The following is a 22602-nucleotide window of genomic DNA, read 5'->3' on the forward strand; positions in this document are numbered from 1 at the left end:
ACCTTGTGTTTAAATGTCCACCGGGGGTTGTCTTGTAGGCTCCATTTCTGATAACCTCAGTTGCAAAACTGCTCCATCATTATCTTATTCACCTACCTTCACAGCTCTATGAATGTAACTAGGCATTATTCCCATTTTACAGATGGAAGAACTTTGAGTAAAGACTCAGTGGAGCTGAACAGAAAAGCTTTGAATCCATACCCTAGAATCATGGAGCTGAAAGGACCCCTGAGGATCATTTAGTCCAACCCACCTGCAATGCAGGAATCACAACATTCAGTCCCCCATCCAATGTGAAACCACACCAGAGCCTGCTTGGCTTTGAAAAATGCCAGGAGTTTTATTGCTGCACCACTTCAAATCCAGTATTTTATATCTGCCAGAACACTCTTTCTGTCAAACACTTACCCAAATTAACTTCAGGATTAAACCTCAGTGGCAGTCTTCCAGCCAATTACCACTTTGAGCTATATTTACAGATGACATGCATTCTGAAATAGCCAGAGATCCTCCAGTGCCGGACCAATCCAATATTTTTTTTGGGGGGGGGGCAGGGAGACGATCACTTCCCATTATACTTTTTTCATATGTGACATCTGCAGGTGAAAGTGATGTCAGTGTTCTGATGGGAGTGCAGCTTGCCCCTCAAGGCAAGCAAAACACTGATACTGCAGTAGTCTTAGACCAGGGGATCAGCAAACTTTTTCAGCAGGGGGCCGGTCCACTGTCCCTCATACCTTGTGGGGGGCTGGACTATATTTTGGAAAAAAGAAGAAGAACCAATTCCTATGCCCCACAAATAACCCAGAGATGCGTTTTAAATAAAAGCACACATTCTACTCATGTAAAAGCATGCTGATTCCCGGACTGTCCGCAGGCTAGATTTAGAAGGCAATTGGGCTGGATCCGACCCCTGGGCCTTAGTTTGCCTGCCCATGCCTTAGACTGAGCCCTATATAGGCACAATAGCTGTGATCCAGTTGCAAGTCCCACCTTCACTGAAAGATGCCTCTTTGGTTTAAGAGGCCCAGCCTTGCTCCAGGAGTCTCTTACTCTGACAGAGCTGGGGAAACTTTGGCTGTACTGGGGCTTCCATGATAGAGTCAAAGGGTGGCAATGTGACAGCTGGTAGAGCTTGAGACTCTTAACCTCAGGGTCATGGATTTGAGCCCCACATTGAGCAAAAGATTCATGCATTGCAGCAGGTTGGACTAGATGATCCTTGTGATCCCTTCTTACTCTACAGTTCTATGACACTATGACATCCTTGGACTAGAAGGGCACTGGCACTGTGGACTCACCTTCTGGAAGTACTTCCAGAGTTAGTCTTGGGTGCAATTTCCCTTCTGATTCCTCATCCTCTAAAGAAGGAGAATCCGACCCCAGGGTCATGACCATCAAAATGGGTGGCATTCAATGCTTGTCCTACACAGAATAGACACACTGAAGTACCTAACTAACTTAGGTTCATTGACTTTAAGAGGTCTGCTCTGAATAGAGCTCAGCTGCATACAACCCAGAGTCAGTTCCACAAAATACAGAGTGCAGCAATCTTGAAACTGGCAGAGTAAGTGAATAAATTTAGTAGCACGTAGGAGGATTTTAATGCATAAAATGTAGTGCTGGAATTTATCCGGGGGGATAAATCTTTTGGAGTCTCACCAGAATGACAGTCTCATGCTTCCTGTAGTTACTACTGCACCTTGCTCTCTTGAGGAACTTGTGAGGTTAGCAGAAAGGGGTTATGTTGCAACTAAGTCCTAAGCCAAACGCTTCCTGCAAAGGAATTCAATGGAATCCCATGGTAAGGCACTTCAGAATGCTTCCATGCCAATCTGGCCTTCAGCTTCCTCCAAGAATAGAAAAACAATTCAAATCACAGATGTTCTCCAATGGAAAAGATTATTAGATCTGCTATCATGACCCACTGGCCAACATCATTCTACCCCCATAATTACAAATCCTGCAGCCCTGAAGTTTTTAATTGCGTTGGTACTACAGAGACACAATTTCATATGCCACAAGGAGTTGTAAGGAGGGCGGAATCCCTCCAAAACGGTTTTGTGCAAAGTTATCTGCTGTCTAAGCTTTCCCAGCCCATTAATATTTCACTTTCATATAGCCCTGGACTGGTTTTGGAACATGCTTCCTTTTTATCCCCTTTTTATATATAAGCAAGAGAAAGTGTTTGAAGTAAGTGCTGGTAAAAAAACCTCCCCTAGTCTGTCTCTCTTCCCACCCCTCATCCCCTCCCCACACACACTTGCTTTCTCCACCTCAGTCTCTTGAGGATTTTAACACTTCAAGTACAACATATACCAGGAAAAGAGGAGGGGGGGAACAGAGACGAATGTGTCTAGCTTTGAATCGCCTCTTAAAAGAGAGACGGCTTTTTTCAATTGTTTTGTAGTCACATTCAGCTGTGAAAATGACGAAAAAGGAAATCGGCGAAAATAAGCGCGATTACTACATGCTGTCAGGCTGAAAGGGGAGCATAGCAAATACAGCAGAGCCTCAAATTTACAAAACACTTTGTGAATAGAAGCAGTTTGTAAGCCTCCTGCCCTGGCAGTTCCAAAATCCCCTACCCTATTACCTTGCATCTCCACATCCTCCCGTTTGGAATGTCACCCGGGCATTGCCAGTACTCACTTTCCTCATCTACCTGGAACCCCTCCTCCCCAATTGGGGGGGGGGGGCTTTCCTAGCTCTCTATGAAGATGGGAAGCAGTGCCGGATTATCAAATAGGCTGAGCAGGCACCAGCCTATGGGCCCCACACTTTTCAGGGGCCCCATGAAAAGGGACCAAAATTTGATCATGAAAGAAAATTACAATCAAGCTTTCTTAGTTCAATGTTATTCCACTAGAGAACATGCACAGCCCCCCCCCCCCATTTCAGCTGCCTAGGGGCCTCCCACAGGGTTTAATCTGGCACTGTTTGGAAGCCGCCTTATACTTAATCAGACTATGGGTCCATCAAGCTCAGTACTGACTGGAAGCAGCTCTCCAGAATTTCCATCAATGACCTTTGCTAGTCCTACCTGGAGATACTGGGGATTGAACCTGGGACCTTTGGCAGGCAAAGCAGATGCACTACCAGTGAGCTACAGGCCCGTCCTTTCTCTGCTTCATCTCATTAAGGGCACTGGAAGCTGCCTTATACCTGGGCAGGCCATTTGTCCATCTGGGTCAGTACTGTCACTTGGAAATAGCTCATCAGGGTCTCAGACAGAGGACTTTCCTGCCACCTGGTACATGATCTTTAAAAACAAGCAAACCTAGAGATTCAGGAGATTGAATCTGAAACCTTCTGCATTCAGAGCATGTTCTCCATACCACAGAGCAACGGTCCCTCCCCCTCCATTTTATCCAATATGCTTTCTGACCTCCTGAAAAACACCCCCACGCCGCCTGATTCACAAAGGGGCTGATGTGGCAACAGTTACTGCATACTGAGCAGGGTGAGCAATACTGCGACGGAGAAATTTGATAGATTAGTCATTTTGAATCTCCAGGCTTCATATATCTCCGAGGTTCCAGCAGAGCGAAATCCGTTCCACAAGAATGTTCAGTGGAACTCTGCTCCGCCATGGGAAAAGAAAACCGATCCTCTCCACTACTTGGCAAGATGTCTCTCCTTAATGGTGTTGGGAAACTACAGTCGCCAAAGAGCACCACCCTCGTGGCTCATGTTAAGATGATGCATTACGAGACACCACTGGGTAATGCTAAGTCTCTCTTCCCCCTTGAAACTGCACGTGCAATTACCCTGCCTGCTGCAATGTCTAGCTGCTCCCATACTCCATGGGAAATGGCGCAGGTAGAGCATCATAGTTCAGAGTACGAAAAGGAACCATCCAGGAACAAGTGCGTCATCACCCGTCGACACCGTCTCCCCATTCAAATATTATTCCAGGAACTCACTTCTCTGTAACAACCCATCAGCCTGAATTTGCTTCATGTTATGTTGAATGAAATAGAATGAAAAACTGGAACCTGGCAGTGAGGACTTTTATTTGACACACCACACTGGGTCGAGACTCAGCCCCAAGTGACACCTGGGAAAAACAGGCGTGAGCCCCACAGACAAAGCACACACACACTCTTTCATACTGCCTTCTGCACTGGGAGCTGCCCTACTTTCTTGGGGTCACAATGCCCTTCTGGTGACAAAGTCTCCACTGACCATTCTTCCTGGTGCCACATCTAGCTGGCCACCAGCCACAAATCATGACTGGTTCTGCCTCTTCCACCACCATCCCCATGCCCACCGCAATATGACACAAGTACCCCAAGCATGTCTTATTGCAAGGGCAGTGGACTGTTCTCTGGCAAATAGCTCGATAGCTGTGATGAGTGTGGCTGGCGCAGCGATGGCAGGGGCAAGAGGTGACAGTGTCTAGTGGGGGCGGGGAAGGTGCCATGTGGCAACGCTGGAGAATCCACATGGCTCTCCCAGCTGCCAATCTCTCTCCCTCTTCCTATATGTATGCATGTATGTTACTGCTGCACAGCCGCTGCGGAAAGGAGGGAACCCTCTCCCCAGAAAACAGGCGTCTTCTTCCCCTGCATAAGTCCACGATGAAGCCTTGTAGCCTTCCACGCGCGCACACCCTCCTCGCCCCTTCCCCAAAACTGCACCGCCACAAAGCGCCCTGCCCTCGCCCTAATCCCAGCCGCCGCTGCGGCCACTGCCGACTTGCAGGAGAGCCCAGCTCGGTCCAATCCCAGCGAACACGCCTCGCGCGCACAGGAAGAAGGCAATGCGGCTCTCGGCGAGCCCTTCCTCGTAGCCGCGGCTGCCCTGCGTGCAATAAACATACCGGCTTCTAGCTCTCGCCTTCTCCTCCTCCAGCTCCTTTCCTCCCAATCAGCTGCCGCTACCGCCTGCCCAGCCCCGGATCTACCTGCAGGACTCGAAGCGAGCTTTTAAAAAAGCAGAAAAGCCACAGTACACAAACCAAGCCTTTGCACCACTTTCCAGCCCTCGATCCCGTGTGCACTTGTTCCCCCAGTTGCGCGATCCGCCCACCCAAGGCAAAATCGCGACCACCACATCGCAAGCATGGGAAGCTTCCTCCCAAAATAACGCAGCCCTTCTTGGCTGTGCGGGCAAGCCTGGTAGACCCAGAGGAGCTCAGCCTCCCTCCTCCTCCCTTCCTAAAATCCTGACCTTCCATCTCCTAGCCGCCCCCTTCCCCGCCGCCCTATGAGAGGGTGCCTTCCCTGCTTTCCCAAACCGAGCGGCGCCACGAGTCAGGGGCGCATGGAGGTTATTTACTACCTGGTTGGGCAGCTGGTGGTTGTCTTGGGGGCGCTCCTGCCACGGAGTGCTGAGGGGGGGGGGCGAAGTCTCGTCCTGGCCGCCCCGCTCCCTACCACCAAAGTGGTGGCTGGTGCGGTCCTTTTAATTTTCCCATATGCGCCCACGGAGAAGAGAGGTGGGGGGAAGCCAAAAAAACCCCCGCACGCACACACCCCAGCCTTGGTCCAGGGCTAGCAGCAACAGCAGCAATTAATCCAGCAAGAGGCAGCCAGAGCAGCGCAAAAGCTCTGCAGCAGAAGAAACCAACGGAGCTTCCCATGCACTCATGTTGTTGCTGTTGAGAGTGCAGAAGAGGATACGCAGCAGCAGCAGCAGGCGGATTGGCAGCCGGCGCTGCTTGTGGCAAGGAAAGACGGGGAGAGGAGAAGGCGGCGGGGAAGGACGAAAGGGGAGGCGCTTGCGGTGCGTGGTGTGTGTCTGGAGAGAGAGTGTGGGGCTGTGCGCGCCGCGTTGCATGCGGGGTTGCGCGGTGCCACCTCCTCGCTGGGAGTGCACTGCGGAGCCGGCTTGGGAGGGGAGAGCAGCCGCCAGCGCAGGATCAGCCTCTTAAGAAGGCGATTGACAGGAAGGATTTAAGAAAGCCTCACCTTTCTGAGCTCTGAGTCAGCAGAGAGTGGAACAGGTTCATTTTTATTATTATTTTTTGCTCTCTTCTTCCTGCTTCCAGGCCAGCCTCCTCCTTCCCTTTTCTTGAAGCCGCAGCAGAAGCTTCAACAGCTGCAGAAGAAACCAAGACCAGCAAATCAGTGTAACCCGTGTGTGTGTGTGTGTGTGTGTTTGCGTGTTTGTTTTTTCTCTGTCTGCCATGGTTTGCATTTTCCTTTTACCGTGCTAAAATCAGGAGCTTTGCAAATCCTTAAAGGGGGGGGGGGGGTTAACACCTTTTGGGCAGCTTCACTTCAGGAGTGAACTCTGAAATAATGCAGATTAGTTGCTCCTTAATAGCCTTGCTCCAATCAGGGTGGTTATAAAAAGGGTTTAGGTGTGTTTGTGTCTTCCTGCCTTGGATGGAATACTCTTAATAATCCACATTATAGATTGCGAGTTGAGGACTAGGCAGGGGTTAAGTGAACTGTTCCAGAATAAAAGATGGTCATTTTGTGTGTGGCCGGGGAAACCTGAGGATGCTGGCTATTCCAGATTGGTTCTGATCCAGTAAACCTGAAAGGTGCTGGTTGTTGCAAATTAGCTGTGGCATAAAATGGTATGACCTTCTTGTGTCCTTGCCATTTCATAGTCAAGGTTACCTGGAAGGAGCTGAGGCTCACACACTTGGGCAGCGATACCCAGAGCTAGCCTTACTCTGCAAGAAGCCTCACTGAACTCCTTGGGTTGACAGATATTTACAGGATTGTACTGCTGGTTTATGCAGCGAGTGGCCATTCTCTCCGGCATTGATCTGTTGTGACCATGAAGCCCAATGCAGCAACCACAGCAGTTGTTTGGGATCAACTGAGTGAAAAGCTACATTCTTCCCCTCTACCCTGTTCCATATTTTGCATGAAGGACAGCCTCAAAACTGGGAAGAGAGGGTAATGGAGTTTTTGGAATCAATTCATCCAGAATGCATACACACCATACATTTAAAGCAGACACATACTCTCAAACAATATTGGGAGCTTTGGTTTACTCATCAGAGCTACAGTTCCCAGCACCTTTAAACTACAGTTCCCAGGATTATTTGGCAGGGTGGTTAAATGTGCTTATGGTGTGGAAACAGAGTGAAAAGCTGTGGTCTTTTTACCCTTCTATATTTTGCATGGACAAAAAGTATCAAAATTTCCAGGCGGGTTGAATGCGCCAGATTTCCCACTCCTTCTCTCCAAAACCGTTGAATGAAACAGGTGTGTGTGTGTCTGTGTGTTTTGCAGGCCATGCGAGGGGAAGAGAAAATTTCTAGACAACAGCCTCCGTATGACCTTTGGATGTTTACTATCCTTGTCTTCTCTCTCTCTTGGGGTTTTATATGTGTGTGTACATAAGTGAGGGAGGTGAGGTGGTTAAAGGGTTTGCAGTGGTGGTGTTTTTTTTTTGTTTTTGTTTTTTTTTAAAAAAAGCCTTCTTAACCAGGAAGCAGCTACAAGAAAAGCTAATCAAACGCCAGCTGAGGAAAAGTGCACTAGTTCAGCGCATTCAATAATTATCACCACATATGCTCCCGGCACGAATGTATTGGTATATGTTGCTACCAATATTGCTCCTTATTCCAAAGCAGGCATGGGCATTTTCTGCATTTCACAGACTAAATATGATGTGAGAGATCCATGGTCAGTTCTCCAGATATATTTTCCTTTGCCTAAAAACAATCTAGGAGGAAGGGGATAATGGGGTCAGGAGGAATAGGGTTGAGGTTGGCAGACCAGTTAATCCTTTCCCCACACATTTCCCAGTCCGTCCCCCCCCCCAATATTATTAACCATGAAGATAATTTTTTTGAGAATTTTCTTTTTCTCACCCACCTCCCCTCAGAAAATGAAAGCCATAAAAAGCTGTTTTTAAAAAATCCCCCAAGTATTCCTCACCATCTTTTTTTTGTGTGTGTGTGATGGCCGCCATATTTCCCTCACAGTGCCTTGGAAGGACTCCAGGTCAAGGACATTGTGGAGGATTCAAAATGGCAGCCATTTTGCTTCTGTTGTCATTGGCAGCAGCAACAATGTTAGGTTAAAAAGATAAAAAGTTTGCTACTCCCACTGCTAATGGTGAGCCCATCCACATACACACACACTCCCCCACCCCAAACAATAAATGGTTGAAGAATTTCTCCTCACTCTGGAGAAAGGTGGTAAAATCACCCACCCAACTTCTTTGCCCACTAATAGGGCAGAGAATTTCAAGAGGCCATTAAGAGCACAGTTCTAACAGGTACTTACTTGATTTTACCTCAAGCCTATTAGCAGCTTGAGACGACTGATTGCAGTCCGTGTTCCTAGTTTTCTGAGTATTAGCCCCATGAAACTCAAGAGGACTTGCTTTTGAGTAGAGGATTGGGCTCTTTAAAGTCAGGGAATTAGCCCAGACAGAGAAAAGAAATGCCTTAAAAAAAACCAAAATACCCTTCCCTCAGCATCACCCCCTAAGCCAAAATACCGTTCCTCCAGTAGCTGCTGTTCACCTCTGGGAGGAATGCAGGCAAATGTAGTGTTCTTGACATTTCCTAACCTCCAACAAGGCTATTTATCTATAACATTTGTATATCGCCTTTTCCTCTTGGGTCCTATACATGGTTCTCCACCCCTCCCTGTTTTATCCCCACAGCAACCCTGTGAGCTAGGTTACCCTGAGAGGTTGGCCCAGGGTCATCCGGTAAGCTTCACAGCTGAGTGGAGGTTTATAACCGGGGCCCCCCAGGTCCTCATCCTGCACTCTCAACTTTTCTACCACATTGGTTATCAGAGGGAGAAAAAAGCCACAGAAACAGTGTGGGTGTGAATGTGTGTTTAATAATAATAATTTTTTTTAAAAAAAGAAACCTCCCCTCCACCCCCTGACTTGGCCACCATCACAGGCCATTTTGTAATTTGACCCCCATCCCCAGGAGCCATTCTGTTCTCCAGAGATTGGTCCGGGGTCCACCAGTGTACTTTCCAGCTCACTCCAGTCCTTTCATAGGTGCTCAGAATGTATAATAAAATGGGTGCTGTTTAACAGTACAGTCATACCTCATGTTACGTTTGCTTCGTGTTACATTTTTTCAGGTTGCATCCCGCAGCGACACGGAAGTACCAGAAAAGGTTACTTCCGGGTTTCACTGCAGTAGCGCTAAATCGCACTTCGCACACATGCACAAGCACCAAATTACGCTGTGCACCTGCGCAGATACAGCATTCAGGTTGCGGGCTTTTCATGTTGCGAACGGTCCTGTTCGCAACCAGAGGTACCACTGTAAAAGTTTCACAACGATAAAACGTGTACCCAGGTATGGCCAAGGTAATAGTTTTTTGGGTTTTTCTGCAGAGGTGGGGCGTTCATGTAAAGATGTTAAATTTGACAAATCTGCCTTTCAACCCTTGAATAGTCATTTTCTTTTTCTTGTTGTTGTTGGTGTCTGTCTGTCTCGAGAGACAATGGAGCACACCTCTGGGGGTGCCGTCTAACCGCTGCATTAGCAGCACCGCAGTGCACCCTGGGGCACAAGCCTGGGCAGTATTTATGGAGGTCCTGGGCTGCCTAGACGACGAGACCTCCATCTCAGCCTCACTGATGTGCTCCAAAAGAAAGCACAGCAATACATTTGGCACCAGCTTGCCTGCCACCCAGGGTGCCACCCAAATGTCTTTTTGTGTAGGGTTTACTCATTAGCCTTTACTTCTCCTGAAGATATCTGGCAAGGCAATGGAGGTTTAGGATCAGAGTTTTCCTTTTCCTAGAGGGGCTCCCTTCCCAGGTTGATGAGCCCCATCTGCCCCTCACTTCCCTCTACAGCATGTGCAGTAATCGCCTTCTTGACCATTGGACCCACTATTGGTCTCATCCGCTCAATCCACATGCAATTTGGGGAAGTCCCTAACTCACTGAGGGTTTGAGGCACATTGGCTACCCTCACCTTGTTTAGCTGGCCAGTTAAAGTGGGCATAGGCAAACTTGGCCCTCCAGCTGTTTTGAGACTACAGTTCCCATCATCCCTGACCACTGGTCCTGTTAGCTAGGGGATGGTGGGAGTTGTAGTCCCAAAACATCTGGAGGGCCGAGTTTGCCTATGCCTGAGTTAAAGCCATTCCCAGGGTGTGGCCTCTGTCACATGTTGACAGTTTCCAGGAGCCACAGGTGAGAGCTGAATGCAGGTGGGGACCAAAGGTACACAAATTACCCAGAAGGAGCACAATGCGTCCCCCAACAGAGGTACTATCCACCCCTTAACACACCATATGCCCTTCTAAGCAAACAAAATTTGTTATAGCTACCCCCGATCTGGAGAAAATCATTTTCTTCTTCAGTTGGTCATCCATCCTTGTTTTGAAAGCATTGCCCCACATTCCACAGCATCAGCGACCAACATACCAGAATAGATGTCATTTATTGCAAATGATTTTTTCTTCATAGAACCACATCAACTTCCTTTCATTATGGACATTTGGCCGGGCATTTCTGGATAGAGAAGAAATAAGATACGAGTATATCATAGTCATGAAAAAGAACAAGATTTTCCACTGAAAATCCAAACCAAACCAAGCTGAAATATGTGAAACTACATGTTCTTCCCCAGTTACCACCGTCTCTTCCCCATCTCTTGTCCCCATTGGAATTCAGATTGTAAGCTCTTTGTGGCAGGGCCCTAAATATTTTCGGTGTTTGTTGTTCTGTAAAGTTCCACAGCACTGACCCTGATCTAGTCGAAGCTGGTCATACCTAGATTCTGCCGACATGAATAGAATTGAACCCAACCATGATTAGGTTATAATGTTGGCCAACATTAGAGGGATGTTGTAAGGATCACTGACATCATAAAGTGCTTTGAGCAGTGAACAGCCCAATTCCTACCATGTTTACTCAGAAGTAATTCCCCTGAGTTCAGTAGCATTTATTTCCCAGTAGGCACATTTAAAAATAGCCTCCCTAGGAAAAAATGCAATGGATGCAGTGGAATCTGGTTTGATGAAGGGCATAATAGGTGGTCTTTTATCAGGCAAGTAATCCATGCTTGTCCAGCTACAAATATCGCTTTGTGTATTTTGTAGTTCTTGTTATCTTTGTAAAGGTAAAGGGACCCCTGACCATTAGGTCCAGTCGTGGACGACTCTGGGGTTGCAGCGCTCATCTCGCTTTATTAGCTGACGGAGCTGGCGTACACCCTCCTGGTCATGTGGCCAGCATGACTAAGCCGCTTCTGGCAAACCAGAGCAGCACACGGAAATGCCGTTTACCTTCCCGCCGGAGCGGTACCTATTTATCTACTTGCACTTTGATGTGCTTTTGAACTGCTAGGTTGGTAGGACTCCTGTTGTCTTAGACCAACTTAAAAGCATTGCCTTACACCAAACTGATATAGTGCAGAAGATTCCTGGAATGCTCAGAAAACTTTGCCTTCTCTGTTTCATATACTCAAATGTTGCATATACTGCAATAATTAAATAAACCAGGGCAGTAGTGAAAATTATTTAAGTTTTTTAAAAATAAAACAAAGTTTGGATGTTTTTACCATTGTGAATGCAGATGGCAAAAGACAAAGAGGTCAGAGTCTCATTTAATCGTGATTCATAAATTAATGTTATCTTGCATCATTCCAGATTCCACACAGTCTGTTTGCAATTCGAGCTCTTACACTCAGGAGTGGGGGTGAGGAAAGGAAGCTTTAAAAAAAAATTAAGAAGAGAAGTGATATTTGTTTGTTCTCAGTTTTTGCTAGTTGCTGAATGAGTCTCATTTTGCAACCCCGAATGAAATGAATCATTCCTGGCACAGGAAAATCACACCTACTCGGGTCAATTGCTTACCACAAATGGCTGTGTATGATTTCTCAAGGCCCTGATCATTCTGAGATTGTATGTCTAACTTTTATGCATCTCAGTACCCTAGTGACTTCATTAACTTTACATTTGTACTGGAATTTTCAGCTGGAAGGAGGGGGTGTTATGTTTGTATATTCTTTTGATCTGTTTAATAAATGTAAGAGAGATGTTTAAAATTGGCAACAGTGATGCATATTTAAAATTGCATACAACTTTATTGTGCAGAAACAGAGGCAATTAAAATGGACCTGCATGCTCACCTCATGGCAAAGTAGCAGTAATGGAATCCCCGTGGCAATGCTGCTGGCTATCTCATCATTTTCTGCAATATTCACCCACACATTTATAGGTATTTATTATGTAATTATTGGAGATGTTGGCTAAATTCTCACCCAGGTGGTCAGTCTGCTGTGAGCTGGAGCCCCCGTGATACTCGTCAAGGTTCAAAGACAATTATTCCATTAAATGCCAACTGTTAGGGAGAAACACCTGTGCCCTCAAGTCCCACTTAAGGGATTCCAATAGGTATCTGGCTGGCCACTTAAGAAACAGGTTGCTGAATCAGATGGACCGTTGATGTGATTCAGTAGGATTTTTCCTGTGTTCTTACAGCAGAATATTACTCAAATACACACAACATCTCTGTACACAGAAAAGTATCATGTCAGGGGAAAAGCTAGGCCAGAACCATTTTCCTTTATCTGCTACCTTTCTGTTTGTTTTTGTCTTTGTTTTGCATTTTAATATTCATTGTGTCCAAGAAAGATCTTTTAAATATTGCTGAGAAATCCTCCCACTTCCTAAATATGCTCTGTTTAGGCACGATACTGCATCTTCTTCTAATGTTACAAGAAGGGCTTGAAAGCCAGTTGCAGAAGTTACTGCTCACTTAGCTTCTGGTTCTTCTAAAAAGCCCACATGCATTACTTCTGACCAGGGATTTACACAATGCATAGCTAAGGTATGCAATTATGTGACTTAACCAATCTAGTTCCTTTTGACTATTCTAGTCCAAGGGATCAGGGCTCTATCTGCAGTTGTGTCCTGAAAAATGTTGCTTTTCAACATGGCACTCAAAACTACAATTTCAAAGAATGTAGTCATTTGGCAACAATAATTTCAACATGATATAAAGACTCTCTCTGTGTGTGTATGTATATTTCTTGATGGTTCCAAGGTATTAAAGGAGTTGTAATATTGTTTATGTTGTGTTGTTATGCTGAAAATCATTTAGTGGGACTGCAAGCCCATATATAAATGAAATAGAGTGAATTGTTAAGAGTTGTGGATATTATGGAGGCATACAAACAGTATTTTCAGAACACTACAAACTGGCATGAAGTAAATGGTTGAGTTGTCAATATCACAGGAAAAAATGCAAACCTGTGTGGAAATGTGAAGAATTGAACTTAAGACTGAAAAAATTAGTAATGGAAATTGACAGATTTGCCTGTCCCCATCTGCATCCTGCCCAAACCTGATGAAGGAGGAGGTCAAAAGTCTGAGGTTCGCGCATGTAACTCTAAACCAGCCTTTTGTAAGCTGATTCCCCTCCATATGTTTTGGGCTACAACTCTCATCAGTTGCACGGAAGTTGTTGTAGTAGTTTAGTCGTGTCTGACTCTTCGTGACCCCATGGACCAGAGCACGCCAGGCACTCCTGTCTTCCACTGCCTCCTGCAGTTTGGTCAAATTCATGTTAGTAGCTTCGAGAATACAGTCCAGCCATCTCGTCCTCTGCCATCCCCTTCTCCTTGTGCCCTCCATCTTTCCCAACATCAGGGTCTTTTCCAGGGAGTCTTCTCTTCTCATGAGGTGGCCAAAGTATTGGAGCCTCAGCTTCAGGATCTGTACTTCCAGTGAGCACTCAGGGCTGATTTCCTGAAGAATGGATAGGTTTGATCTTCTTGCAGTCCATGGGACTCTCAAGAGTCTCCTCCAGCACCATAATTCAAAAGCATCAATTCTTCAGCGATCAGCCTTCTTTATGGCCCAGCTCTCACTTCCATACATCACTACTGGGAAAACCATAGCTTTAACTATACGGATCTTTGTCGGCAAGGTGGTGTCTCTGCTTTTTAAGATGCTGTCTAGGTTTGTCATCGCTTTTCTCCCAAGAAGCAGGCATCTTTTAATTTCGTGACTGCTGGCACCATCTGCAGTGATCATGGAGCCCAAGAAAGTAAAAAACCCCCACTGCCTCCATTTCTTCCTCTTCTATCTGCCAGGAGGTGATGGGACCAGTGGCCATGATCTTAGTTTTTTTGATGTTGAGCTTACGGAAGTTGTAGCCCTAAACATCTGGAGGACACCAGTGTGTGGAAGACAGACCTAAACCATAGTTTAAGCATTAAGTTTGATACAGCCGTTGGATGTGCATATATGTAAATATTTCTTGTATGAATGATTTGTGCACCCAAGTGGCTCGCTGACATACTCATGAGCTGAAGGAAACACGGCAGCTATTCACAGGTCTCCAAAGGAACCCATTGTGTTTTTGCTTCTAAAACTAAACCCTTCATAGAATAGGTTTTTGTTTACATGTAGGCTCTGAAGTGTCACTCATTCTAATAATGCCGCATTTATAAAGTGCAAAGAGAAGCAACCTTGAGTAAAAACAGCTGCAATTACTGTGAAATATAGGTGAGGTGTGGGTTTTAAAAATGCATTGTGGTTTAAAAGGTGGAGTGAAATTCTGACCCCACTGAAACAAGCTCATGAAAGTCCCATTGACTTTGGTGGGGTCAGGGTCTCACTCCTCCACTCTCCAGGCAATCAGGTTCCACACATATAATTCTCTCTAAAGAGACTGATTCCATTGAAATGGTTCCTGTTGTTCTTTTCTAAGAGGTACTTAACCTGCAGTAACCCTCCCGTCTTTCTCCTATCTTCATTTTGCTGCTCAGTTCCCCTCTCCCTTGTATTACTGAATAATAAATCTGACATAGATTATGTAACATCCACTGAATCATATCAGGCTGTGGGAGGCTGGAGCACAGCATAATGCAAGATGTAAGGAACATGAAAGAGGAGGTTGAGAGACAAGTGTTTAAAAAAGCATTTCCCGGGTGCTTACAACTTTAGAAACTTGCACAGAGAACAGTTTCTAAAAATGAATTTGCACACATGAAATTACATTTCTTAAATTAGAAAGTTCCCGGAGCCTTTTATCTACTGACCACAAGAAGCTTGGTCAGCTTCTTTGTGAACCATTAAGTTCACCGCCCTGCATTCTCCTTCCAAAGGCCTTCTTACTTGATCCACCACATAATATCAAAGCCAGAGTCACCACTTACTTCACAATAGCCAAATCAAAGTTAACCATTTTCAGATTTGAAACGATCCATGAATAAGAAGCACTTCAGTGTCCCTAAGTATCATCCTAGCAGACAGGGTGGTTTTCTGGTGACAGACCTACCAAATCTGCCTTTCACTATGACTGGTATGCAACGAGCTTGCAGCAATTTGTGTAGGTTGGAGCATCTTTAGCTTCTGTGGAGGTCTTGTAGGCCACAGGTGCTGCAATTGAGAGAAGGAGACACTTGCTTTTCAGGAGACAATTCCATGAGCCAAATCATCAGCATGAGAAAAAGTACAGTGGTACCTTGGTTCTCAAACTTAATCCGTTCCGGACATCTGTTCCAAAACCAAGGCGCGCTTTCCCATAGAAAGTAATGCAAAACGGAATAATCCGTTCCAGACTTTTAAAAACAACCACTAAAACAGCAATTTAACATTAATTTTACTATCTAATGAGACCACTGATTCATAAAATGACAGTATTGTAGATGATAAAAATTAATTTATTTTTTTTTTCTTACCTGCATTGATGATAGTCATTGTTTGGATGGGGGGCTTTTATCCATTTCCGCAGTCACACAATCAATCAATCAGTAGCTGAACTGGGTTCCACACAGTCACAAAAACAAATTAACCGAAAAAGCCTCAAAAACAAATAGCAAAAACAATAGTGCCAAACTTAATCTGTTCCAGAAGTCCATTTAACTTCCGAAATGTTCGAAAACCAAGGCGCAGCTTCTGATTGGTGCAGGCGCCCCAGAAACAATAGCCAACAGCCACATTGGACGTTCGGCTTCCCAAAAAACGTTTGAAAACTGGAACTCTTCTCGGTTTCCAGTGTTTGGGAACCAAGGCATTTGAGAACCAAGGTGTTTGAGAACCAAATATATATTAAAGGTTTAGTACTAACTGAGTTTGGTGGAGACACTCTAATGGAATGGGGACAGAGCCACGTGGAGCGTGTCTGAGGCCTAAGGTGGAGGTCTTGTTAGAATAAAATTATAAATGCATACAGAAAAGCAGCTGGATCTCAGTGTCCAGGCTGAATGATGGGGATGGAGACGCTTCTTCAGGTATATAGGACAGAAGACATTTAGGGCTTTAAAGGTAAGCGCCTTCACTTTGAATTGTGCTTGGAAACATACCGGGAGCCAATGTAGGTCTTTCAGGACTGGTGTTATAACCCTCAAAGTTTTTGCCTGGTGCCTAAAGATATGTAACGAAGGTGCCAGGTGAGCCTCCCTAGGGAGACCATTCCACAGATGGGGAGCCACCACAGAAAAGGCCATTCTCGTGTGTTCGCATTCTCTGGATGTCCCTTGGGGGAGGCACACAAAGAAGGGCTTCAGATGATGATCTAAGGGTCCAGATTGGTTCATATGAGGAGAGGCAGTTATTGGTAACTAATTAAGTGCTTCCCATAAAGTATCCCAAAATGATTTAATAATAAAAATAGTTTGGCTTGATTGGAGTACTTCAAAAGCTCTTACTACTTTTGGGGGACAACCACAGCGGTAATCATCCATTCTTTACCTCATTGTCTGTGCCACAGTGATAGGCTTCCTGTTGGGTTGCTTTTCACAGTGCTCCAGTCCTGTGGATAGCTGGAAGGCTGGATAGCTGATATGAACTCAGTGGTAGTCAGCTGACACAAAGGGCCAATAGGGTTTCACCTAGTCCTATAAAGATTCTAACCTAGCTCTTAACCCTGAGGAACCTGTTGACTGGAAACAGGCTGAGGTACTCTCAAACTATCTCTACTGCTCACTGACCTTGCTCACAACTTCACTGCTTCCAGCTTTCTGGCCTCCAGATCGTAAGGCCTGGCAAATACGATCTTGCTTCGCACCTCCTCCTAGTTTCAGAAGCCGTGAAGTCTGATTCATGAAACAGATGTGTACGCATCAGATGTTTTGCTTACACATCCCATAGTATATCTATAAATAACATGATAGTATGTCTTGGCAGATAAAACACAAGAGGAAGGAAAGATGAAGCAAGAACATCTCTCCCTGTGCTGTTTGCAAGGTCAAGTGAGAGGTCACTTTAGTAATGGGGAAGCAAACAGAGGGCATAATAACTCTGCAACAAAATCAACCCAGACCCATACAGGAATGGGATAGGCATCTATTCTGCCCCATTTTAGTCTCTCTGGCACTCAGTCATAGGTCTATCCTGTCTTGTTGCATTCTGTTCCATCCCGTTATATGCTGTTTGTGTGAACTTTGTATGTAAAATGTGCACATTTTTGTAAAATGTGCTTTTCAATGTTTTGCATGCATCTTTCATGTAAAAACAAAAAACCCTATCGCTACCAGAAAATCCCAGTTTCTCCACATCTCTCTTTGCAGTTCCCAATGACTTAGGCCATTGAATCCTGTTCAGCCTCACCTCTTTGCTGGCGGGCGAATCTTTGAAGTACATTTCAGTTGTCTTGTAATGACGATGTTTCAAATCCAGTGACCCTGAAATGCTGTCATTCATAAGAAGGTGACACCTAAGCCTGAAAACTCCAAGAGAAAGCCCCAAAGCTATAAGCCCAGGCTATTAGAAAAGCTTTCAAATAGCTGCTTCAATGACATATGGTATTTCGGTTTCTGGGTATTCTGCAAATAACCTTTTACTCCACCGCAGCAGTTCATTGCCATACTCCATTTCTTGCCACGATCCTGTACCCATCCCTGTCATTTCACACCACACTATATATCTTAATCCTCCTTGTTGTTAATATAGCATCCCTGCCCACCTATCCCCAGCCCAGAAAAGACCAGTCCTTTCAAGTACTCCCTCTGCATAACTCTTTGCTTCTGTGGCACTTGTTCATAAGCAATGGCGATGCCTATAATATTTTTCTCCCTTTAGGCAGTGAGATGCATCTGGGGGGGGGGGGAGAGAGAATAAGTGGGTAGAAGTTCAGTGCAGGAGAACACAGGGAAATTGTGCCGAGCTGCATGGTTTATAATGTTCACTGAATTCAGCTTATCCCGCCTCAGAACTTTGATCCCCTGGCTGCAGAGTTTTAATTTTGCTTTCTACAGCCCTGTTTATCAGCCACAGAGCTCTGTGACCATTCAAGCTGAAGTCTCAAGGCAAAGTCTGATGTTTCCTCCAAGAGCTGCCAAGTTGCATTTCAAACTGACGAGGGAGAAAGGAAGATTAGTCAGTTCCAGAGACTGCGGCAGTCCATCTATGTGCACTGATTTTTGAATCACACAACTTTGTGCAACTGCAATGGCAGTGTGGTGTGTCGCTCATCCTCAGTGTTGCCGCTAGCAGTGTGCAAAAGGTGTCTCTCGTGTGATATCCATGCAACCATACTCCCAACAGTGCTCCAGATTGCAATGGACTCTGCAGCTGAGAGAAACTATACATACACTCAGCAGCAGCAATCATTTACTCAGCATTCAAAGTGCAAACAGAAGGTTGTCGCAGTCATGGAACCACATTCCTGACTGTACTTTAGGTCACTGTGGCTTTTGCAGCCGGCACAAAATGTCCCATATTCCTAGCAATAGAATTGTACTTTCCCAGCCATTCAAAATGCAGCATCTCTATAATGAAGAGATGGGATTTCCTAGATGGGAGATGTTTGGATCCTACACAGTAGATGAGCAGTAACCACACATTGTTGTGAATTAAATGGATCATTTGGTGAAGCTTGAAATCCACATTGGCAAAAAGACACAAGCACACACACATTTTATCTGCACAACAGCCTTGTGGGTATGATAGCCTGTGACACACACACACAGAGAGAGAGAGAGAGAGAGAGAGAGAGAGAGAGAGAGAGAGAGAGCGTTTCAAGGTTGAGTGGAGATTTGAACCCTGGATCAGCCCAGTCTTAGTCTGATATGTCAACCATTATGAACAGATATGTACAAATGACACCTCAAAAAAATTAGTGCACAGCTTACCTGAACCATGGGGGAAAGCTGCTTTGTATATTATTGTAAAAAGATGGAGTATAAGTTTTTGTTATCATCATCAGTCTAGTATTACTAGAGTCTCTGACTTGATGGCACCAGTGTTCATTTTAGTGTTTATTGAATAAAGCAGGAATTGATTCTACAGTTCTCCGTTTGCAACCATAATGCATCTATATACCTCAGCAGACCTCTGAACCATCACAAGATTCTCCATCAGCTCCTTAAAAGAGCAACTTACTTAGCTGTTACAAGCAAAGGAATGTTTAAAATCTGGTTGCGTACTTGCATCTCTCTTGAGTCGAACAATGACGTCTGTTTCAGTCAACTGCTTGGTGTTCTGGATGAAGATAAGCTTTTGGAAACGTATATTTCCAGGTGCTTTCTTTTGCAGTTCTAATTCAGCCAGGCAGCCCATCTGACTGCCAGTGGCCTATGTGTATTGGAAATACAGCTCATGCTAGTCTCCCACCCATCTGCACAATTTGCAGATATTACTCCTGAACCAGCAATGGGCAACCCAGGTAGGCTGCGACTTTTTGATGTGGGGAAAGTTATTGCCTCTTCCAGGTAGACTTTATTTACTTGTGACCACTCCCGCATCCAATCAGGAGCATGAACAGCTTGTTTCTAGATGTCCTGGGGTGGAGTTAAGGGTCAAGGTTAGGGACACAGGGAAGGGAAATGGTGAAAAGTAGAAGTGCATCACCCTTGCTGTTATCACATTATTGAATCCTCCCCTTTTTCCATGATGAAACTCAGGACAGAATATATAGAGTTCCCAGGAGATTCCTCCATCCAGGCATTGACATCACATTCAGACCAGCTTCTACAGGGGTGTCACTGGGAAAAAAAACTAGTTTGGGGAAGGGGAAGAGTGTCAAAAAAAGCCATTCTGGCCAAGCTAAGCCTCCTGATGTATATTTTCGCTCCTGATCTATATTTTAGTTTGGTCAGAATCAAGTATACACTTCCAAAGTTAACACTAAATACATTATTTGTGTCCCTGGGTTTTCAGACTCACCTACCCATGTACTATCTGAAACCCAGGAGGCGCATTGGAGGGACGCGGGTGGTGCTGTGGGTTAAACCACAGAGCCTAGGGCTTGCCGATCAGAAGGTCGGCACTTTGAATCCCCTCCTGTTGCTCGGTCCCAGCTCCTGCCACCTAGCAGTTCGAAAGCACAAAGTGCAAGTAGATAAATAGGTACCGCTCCGGCGGGAAGGTAAACAGTGTTTCTGTGTGCTGCTCTGGTTCGCCAGAAGCGGCTACGTCATACTGGCCACATTACGCCGGCTCCCTCAGTCAGTAAAGCCAGATGAGCGCTGCAACCCCAGAGTCGTCCGCGACTGGACCTAATGGTCAGGGGTCCCTTTACCTTTACCTTTACCCATGTAGTATCTGAAACCCAAGAGGCGCATTGGTTGCCAAGTGTTTTTCCCCCAGCTCTCCTACCCCACTATTGCTCCTTGAACACAATTGGGATTTACTATTCCTTTTGCAAGTGGAGATGGATCCACCCCTTAGTCTATCTTGAGTGGACCTGCAAACACTGGAGCCTGTTTCATCTCCCCCAAGACCAGAGTCTGATGGCTGGTCCTCGGGGAATAAGAGAATCCTGAGAAGTGATACCCCTAAGGAGAAACTGAAAGGTCCAAGATTACCAAGGTAAGAAGGTAGCTATTTCTCTAAAATGGGCACGTTTCCATATCCCTTTAGTAGGAAGGGCTGTGAGGTCAGGTTGCAAAACTACATTTAGAATGGGTGGGGAAATTGAGGGTTGCATTTCCTTGGGGAAATGTGAGTAGGGTGGACCACATTCATGATGGGTGGGGCTGGATTTGGTGGTGGGTGGCGGCCAAGCCCAAAGTGGGTGGGGCCATGTCTCTATCTGCTAATCTCAGCAGTATAAGAAGGAGCTGTACTGCAGGGACTCCTCCCATACCTTAAACGTCACAGGGAAAAGACACTTTCATGAAATCCAGGACCTTTTGTAGCACCATGGAGGCTTTAAACAAACTAAGCTTAAAAAGTTGCATTGCTGGGATTGACTTACATAGCTTTCCTCCTTTTTGAAACAAAGGCATGGCGGCAGTAGCAGCAGCAGCAACAGCAGCAGACGCTATGTTAATTAGATTAGAAACCGTCAGGTCTTGTTGATAGTATTCAAGTTACAGAAGGCTCTCCAGAGACAAAGCAGTAAATAAGAAATATCTGCTATCTCTTGGCATACAGAACAACTCGAAGGAAGCATCTCTGCATCTTTGGCTGGGTACCGATAACTGCAGCAGCCTGCAATCCTGCACATAGTTAGGTGCTTAAATGCCGTTGAAACCAGTGGCTGTTAAGCAGCTTGAATGTATGCAGGATTGCAGCCAGTTGCTTCTCAGAAGCCAGACATTGGCATAATGCGCTTACAATGGGCATAGTTCACTTGTGCTTGTTTGGGGGCACTGTTATATCTGGTCAAAGAGGTTTTGTACATTTTTGAAGCACTAAAAAAACTTGCGGTACCTGTTGAATTGGAGACAAATTGAGGTGGGAGAAATTCCCTGGCATTTTAAAGAATAAATCTTACGTTTTGTTTTGTTTTCCCCCATTTTTTTTAAGGCATTGAAAACTGGATAGAGCAGCTCAACAGCAGCCTTAATATTGAATATGCTCAGTGTGGGGACCTCAGAGGAAAACACAAAGACTGATGCTCTAGTGTGTGCTCTCTCGCTCCCCCTCCCTCACCTAGATCACAGCTGGTGACCAGTTTATGTATACTGAAGCGGGGAGCCTGATAGGCTTTGTAATGTCATCCTAGATAGCTTCACCATTGATGTTTCCCCTATGCATAGACATGCAGAGAGTGACATCAAACGCTGGCTGTCCCTGTGCCATTATTTTCAAAAGGACAGAAAGTCTTGATGGTTGCATGCTGCGGTGGTAACCTATAGGCTGGCTTCTGGGTTCAAGGGCATTCGCAGGTCTTCAAAGAAGTTCGTCTCCGTGTCACATCCGCCACATCCAGCAACTCAGAATACACAAATGCCCTGCCAAATCTGCAGAGCTGCCGGTAATTTATGGCAATAGGGTTGCTTGACATTTATTGCCCCTATTTGCCGTGGCCTAGAATAAGATTTTCATAGTTATCATGACAACCTTGAAATTGCATAAAGGTAATAAAACAGCCTTCTTCCATGCTACCTTGCGCCAAACTACACAGGCGTGTGTCAACAGTCCTGTTTTAACATTTGCATGCCTTTGTTTTTATGCATATATGCCTGGAAGCTTAGTCAAATAACTCCTAAGCATAGTTATTAAACAAAAAAATGGGGACGTGGAAATGAGCATTGCCACTTGTAAGCTGCACCAGCATATTAAATGTGTGTTCATTAACAAAAAAATAAATTAAAAAGCGTGAGTGTTTGTGTCCCTCGGGCAATGGTAAGCTGCATGGATTTGTGCTCCTAAATGCTCTCTTAACTTGGTAAACGTTTCTGTACATGATAGCCATCTTCAAATATCTAAAGGGCTGTCACATGGAAGATGGAACAAGCTTGTTTTCTTCGGCTCCAGAGGGTAGAATCTGAACCAATGGATTGCAGTTAAAAGA

The 22602-nt window shown here is 45.3% G+C and overlaps 1 protein-coding gene and 1 long non-coding RNA gene across 9 annotated transcripts in view; one reads left to right on the plus strand and one right to left on the minus strand.

Moving 5' to 3' along the window:
* Window positions 1-6044, minus strand: part of CCSER1 (coiled-coil serine rich protein 1) — a 709135-nt gene extending 703091 nt beyond the window's left edge. For 6 of the 8 annotated variants that reach the window (XR_014538426.1, XM_083571139.1, XM_083571141.1 and 3 more), the window contains exon 1: window positions 5287-5680. The gene's annotated coding sequence lies outside the window, so the exon portion shown is untranslated. Of the gene's footprint in view, window positions 1-5286; window positions 5681-5915 lie in introns of those variants that run through there. The other 2 variants (XM_083571140.1, XM_083571143.1) reach the window with 2 other exon arrangements.
* A 2061-nt stretch (window positions 6045-8105) lies between these two features.
* Window positions 8106-22397, plus strand: LOC310742546. The gene is made up of 3 exons (XR_014538536.1): window positions 8106-8193; window positions 12003-12126; window positions 20507-22397. It is a non-coding gene; the product is annotated as an uncharacterized lncRNA (long non-coding RNA).
* Window positions 22398-22602: the final 205 nt, after the last annotated feature.

The sequence above is a fragment of the Podarcis filfolensis genome (genome assembly GCF_964270895.1).
Source record: "Podarcis filfolensis genome assembly, chromosome: 9".
Taxonomy (NCBI): Eukaryota; Metazoa; Chordata; class Lepidosauria; order Squamata; family Lacertidae; genus Podarcis; species Podarcis filfolensis.